Here is a 6,000-nt window from a genome sequence, read left to right as displayed (position 1 = left end):
ATAGTATTCAAAGCCTGTATATTTTTTATTTTTTTAACATTTACTGAATGTGGTTTGGTAGAAATGAACAACTCCTAAAGTAATTGCATCGGGGACTGCAGACAACTCTGTTTCCTGAAAAGCCCCAAGTAAGGAAAGAGTAGCATGAAGTTTAGCTAAAAGATTACCAGCTAGTGAGTCAGGAGTTCAAGAATGTAAAATCCTGGTCCTAACCCAGCAAGGGATGAGCTAGATATCTTTCTTCTAGTGATAAGTTTTAAGCATATAAGAACCGTTCTTTGCTGTGGACAGCAGATGAATTGCTAGGTCTAGGTCATCACCTGAGAGAAATTTTACAGACTCGATTTATTTCAGTATCAAGCAAAGTAGAACACTTTGCTGCTATCAATTGTATTCAGTATTATTGTCACCAAAACACCCAGTGGGGACATGAGAGTTTATATTATAGGCAAGGTGTTCTGCTACTCTGTGTTTTGCAAAGAGACTATAGTGATTTGAAAGTAATAACTGCTTTCTATTTCTAGGCTGCATTACCTCAGTTGGCAACCACTTAACCTCTCTGGTTAATTCATTCAATCATAAATTAGAATATTTCACTTGAAAACTCTTAAGGTCCTTCCTACTCTGTTTTGCTATTTGATATTGAATCTTTTCAGAATGTGCTAACACTGAAGTGTTACACAGAAATTTTGTGAATAAAAAATGAGCCAGGCTTGATGGCTTGGTCTGTAATCCCAGCACTTTGGCAGGCCAAGGTGAGTGGATTGCCTGAGCCCGTGGGTTCAAGAGCAGCCTGGGCAATTTGAAAAGACTTCCTCTCTACAATACAAATAAAAAACTTAGCCGGGCTTGGTAGCATGTGCCTGTAGTTCCAGCTACTTGGAAAGCTGAGGCAGAAGGATTGTGGGAGCCCAGCAGGTCAAGGCTTTGGTGGCCGTGAGCATGCACTGCACTCCAGTCTGGGCAATGGAGTGAGACTTCAACTTAAAAAAAAAAGGTGGAATTTAATATGGAAATATATTAGAATTTTTCGAAGATATACAAATGGTCAACAAGCACATGAGGTAGTCAACATCATTAGTCATTTGTGAAAGGCAAATTAAAACCATAATTAAATACTACTTCACACCCAATAGAGTGGATATAATCAAAAAGATAGTTAGCTGGGTGTGGTAGTGCGTGCCTGTAGTTCCAGCTACTCAGAAGGCTGAGGTAGACGGATTACCTGAGCCCAGCAGGTTAAGGCTATGGTGGCCGTGAGTGTGCACTCCAACCTGGGCTACAGAGTGAGACTCCAATTCAAAAATAAAAGATAAAATAAATAAAATAAAATAAAGAGAGAGTAACAAAGGTTGGTAAATATGTAGAAAAATTGGAGCCCTCATACATTGTTGGTGAGAATGTAAAATGGTGCAACCATTTTGGAAAACTGTTTGTCATTTCCTGTGTGTTTGAAAGGTAAAGTCATTCTATTATTCTGTAATTTTGCTCCAAGGTATTGTGGAAAGGGGCTTAAAAAGACATCTACAATGTCAAAAATTAGGCTAAGCATGAACTCAGCCTTTGCACAGTTAAGCATATACTCAGCCTTTGCACAGTTAAAAAGTTCCCTTCCTGGAAACTGGCAACAGCACCTGCTGGCTAGGTTAAACTGTTTAACAGCTTTTTTTTCACTTCTGTGAACCCCACTAGCATTGTTTGAAAAGTACCTAGGCCTCCAGGTTGTTACAGTTTGGCCCACTTGGAAAGTCCCAATGTGGTTTTGCCCCATGTAAGCAAGCCCCTACAGCAAATGGGGGCCTTTGCTGTGGGACTTGCATGTCCAGCAACAAGTGGCCGCTGGCCGGCTCTTGGCTAATAAACCTCTCCTTTTTGTAACTTGTACTTTTGGTGTCAATGTCTGTGAATTAAGCGCTTGGTCCCTATTTCAGTATATCCAAGAGAAATGAAAATACATGTCTACACAAAAACCTGTAGCTGAATGTTCATACCGTTAGCACCCATAATAGCCAAAAATGTTAAAACAGTCCAAATGCCCATCAACAGCTAAATGGATAAACACAGTGTGATACAGCTATACAAAGGAATAGTATTAGGCAGTAAAAAAATGTACTGATATCTAATACAACATACATGAATATTGAAAACATACTAAGTGAAAGAAGCAAGGCATAAAAGACCACATCTTGTATGATCCCATTTAAATAAAATGTGCACCATAAGCAAATACATGAGAACAAAAAGTGCATCGGTTTAATATAGTACCCATAAAGCAGAATGTTATGCAGGTATTTTTAAAAATCTTGTGTTGAGAATGGTTTAAAAACATAGGACAATGTGCAGAAGATATTTAGGGAGAAAAAAGTAAAGCACAAAATTTTCTAGAAGGAAAACTCAGTATTAGAAATAAAGTCAATTTTTAAAAGGTTAATAGAGATATCTCAAATTATGCTTTCATGATTTTTGAAAAAAACTGTATTACACTCAAGCTAAATGCTAACTTGATGTTTTCACATTAATCTGAGGCAAGAATCTTTCAGAATAGAATGTAGTCTTTCAAATAAAAATCCCTCAGTCTTTTTAATAGCACTTAGTTAAAATTACATTTTTGAACAGTTTGCAAAGGATTGACTGACTGTCATTTTTTCCTTTGAATTGAGAAATGGTGTAGATGAAACATTACTTTTATTCAAGAACTCCAGAAATGTGATTATGTTCTATGAAATCAAAGCTGCATTTAAACATATTTTATTGATCCACCTACAAATTGCCAGATACTGCTAGACACAGCAAATATATAGGATGGAATCACTACTCTCAAAAATTAATAGGGAAAAGACACATATAAATAACTGTCAATATGTGTGAGTGGCAAAATTATGTAAACCTGTACAGCTCCAGAAGTTATGAAGAGAGAGAGAAGGGGAGAGAGAGAGAGAGAGAGAACACAAAAGCACAAGCATTTTTTGCAGGCATGAAGAGGATTATCAGTGATTGCTTCTTATGTGAAATGATATTTGGACAGGGTATTAGAAATAATCTCAAATTCAAATGAAGATCAAAGTTGTGCAGTATGTTTTGTTAGTCAAAGAGAACAACATGGACAAAAGCAATAAGGGTTGGTGTCATCTTAAGATCTGGGGCCTACATGTAGTTCAGTATCATTGTAGAGAAAAGTCCAATGGGAAAGAGATGAAATATGAAATTTTTTTGGTAGGGCTCAGTGGCTCAGCCTGTAATCCTGTGCTTTGGGAGGCTGAGGTGAGGGGATTGCCTGAGCCCGTGGGTTCGAGATCCGCCTGGGCAACTTGGCGAGACCTCATCTCCACAATAAATCAAAAATTAGCCGGGCATGGTAGTGCACACCTGTAGTTCCAGCTACTTGGAAGGCTGAGGCGGAAGGATTGACGGAGCCCAGCAGGTCGAGGCTGCGGTGGCCAGGAGCAGCCACTGCACTCCAGTCTGGGTGACAGTGTGAGACTCCAACTCAAAAAAAAAAAGAAATATGAAGCTGGGTTCGGTGGCTCAGCCTGTAATCCTGCGCCTTTGGGAGGCTGAGGCAAGTGGATTGCCTTAGTCCGCGGGTTTGAGACCTGCCTGGGCAGCGAGACCTCATCTCTACAAAAAATCAAAAAAATCAGCCGGGAGTGGTAGCGCGCACCTGTAATTCCGGCTACTCGGAAGGCTGAGGCGGAAGGCTCACCGGAGCCCAGCAGGTCGAGGCTGCGGTGGCTGGGAGCGGCCACTGCACTCCAGTCTGGGCGACAGAGTGAGACTCCAACTCAAAAAAAAAAAAAAATGAAAAATTTGAAAATATGTAGGACTATGGAAAATCATAGGTGTCATATATATTAGGATTTCATTTGGCTAAATGTGTCAGAAATCCAAAATAATATTGGCTCCTACAAGACAGAACTTGATTTCTCTCACACATGTTATTTCCAGAGAAAGCCAATCTAAGACAAGCTTGGAAGCTCTGTGATTCTGACACAGTCAGGTTCTCACTTGGTAGCCATCATTTTCTGCATCTCATTTCATAAGTTCAAAGAGTTGATCTAGCACCAACCCTCATATATATATATATAAAACTGACATATATATATATATATGTCAGTTATTAGGAAAGAAGAGGAGATGAAGGGCATGCTACTTCCTTGTCAGTCTGTTTAGACTGACTGAGTAGTTTAAAAATAACAGAAATTTATTTCTCACAGTTCTAGAGGCTGGGAAGTCCAAAATCATCAAATTCACAGATAGATTTAATGCCTGGTGAGGGCTTGCTTCCTGATTTTGTACATAGCCATTTTTTCACTATGTGAGTCTTCACATGACAGAAAGGGTAAAGGAGCTTTCTGGGGTGTCTTTTCTAAGGGCAATAATTCCATTCCATTACAAGTCCCTGTAGTATTCATAATTCCATTCAAGAGGGCCTGCCTACTAAATAAACTACCAAGGGTCCAACCTCATAAATCCCTCATAATCCCTGGGCATTAAAATGTCAACATATGAATTTTGAGGGGACACAAACGTTTAATCCATATGACTCCAACTCAAAAAAAAAAAAAAAAAATCTATAGCACACTCTTTAAGGACACTTAGCAGAAGTGGTACATGGCAGGCACTCCAACTTACATTGACCAGAAATGGAGCACAAAGAAGGGAAGCTGAAAAATTTAACTGTCAGTGTGGTCAGCTAGCTGTCATCTAAAAATGGCAAGGGGAGTGGTTCTAAAGAAAAAGAGAGAATGAACATTAGAGGATAACTAGCTGCACTTGGCGTGCCAACCTAGGAATCTTGCAATAAATTCCATAAGGAATAGAGAACCACTGTAAGTTTTAGGAGAGAGTCATACTTTCCAAATGACAAGGTGCAAAGGATGGATTAGAGAATGGCAAGTGGGAGAAAAAACTGGTTAAGAGGCTATTGTGAGAACCCAGAAATAAATGACATAATGGCAGTGAGTACAGGCAAGACAGTATGGGTTTCCAAGATAACTGGAGGACAGAATTCAAAGGCCTTGATGACTGGTTGTGAAAGCATGAGAGAAAGAAAAGTGGAGATGATTCCCAGAAAATACAGCAAAATTCAACAAGATAAAAAAGAATTTAGAAGTGGACTTCCAGGAATGGATCAAAAGCATCTCTACTGTGCATAAGTAAGTTTCATAATTAGAGATCATGTTGGCGATGCTCCTATAAGTTGACATAAATTTCGGTGCCTTTTAAGTTTACTTCTTTTTTTCACCAAGATCATCATTATAGCATCTGTGTAAAAACATCTATTGTTATGAATACATAATAAAGATGTTAAAAAGGGATTTCAAAGTATACAAGGTCATAAATTTGCTCAACTTAAGCTACTTTAATCTCAGTGGAGCAAATCTGTGGTTTTGGCTATGTTATTGAATTATATAATATTTATTTATAAGATCTTTCCAGATACAGAAAACAGAAAATACCAATGCAACTATCAGTAAAAATTTATTGTAGTCAATTTAATTCATACATATTGTGTGCTAAGCACTGTGTTGAATTCTGTTACTTAATTTTTTAAATTCTGTAATTATCACAATTTTACAAATAAGAAAAAATGATCCAGAGAAAGTTTACTTAACTTACTTGAGTTCAAACCAACTAGTAAGAGACAGATCTGGGATTTGAACCTGGGTATGTTCATGCTCTTGAACTCTCCATCTCCCAGCCTACTTGATGTTTCTGAGGTGAATATATTTCTGAAATGCAAAGAAAGTAGAAGCACACTAACGAGTCTTGAAATGTGACAACACAGTTAGTATGTTCTGTTCTTTTTTCTTTTTTTTGAGTTGGAGTCTCACTCCATTGCCCAGGATGGAGTGCAGTGGCACACTCACAGCCACACCAGCGTCAACCTGCTGAGCTCAGGTGATCCTTCTGCCTTAATCTTCCAAGTAGCCAGAACTACAGGCATGCGCTACCACACCCGGCTAAGTTTTTTATTTATTGTAGAGATGAGGCCTCATT

Source organism: Carlito syrichta, unplaced genomic scaffold (genome assembly GCF_000164805.1).
Source record: "Carlito syrichta isolate Samal-C Ts95f unplaced genomic scaffold, Tarsius_syrichta-2.0.1 Scaffold308211, whole genome shotgun sequence".
Lineage (NCBI taxonomy): Eukaryota > Metazoa > Chordata > Mammalia > Primates > Tarsiidae > Carlito > Carlito syrichta.
The sequence above is the reverse complement of the archived record's forward strand: the minus strand, read 5'-3'. Positions refer to the sequence as shown.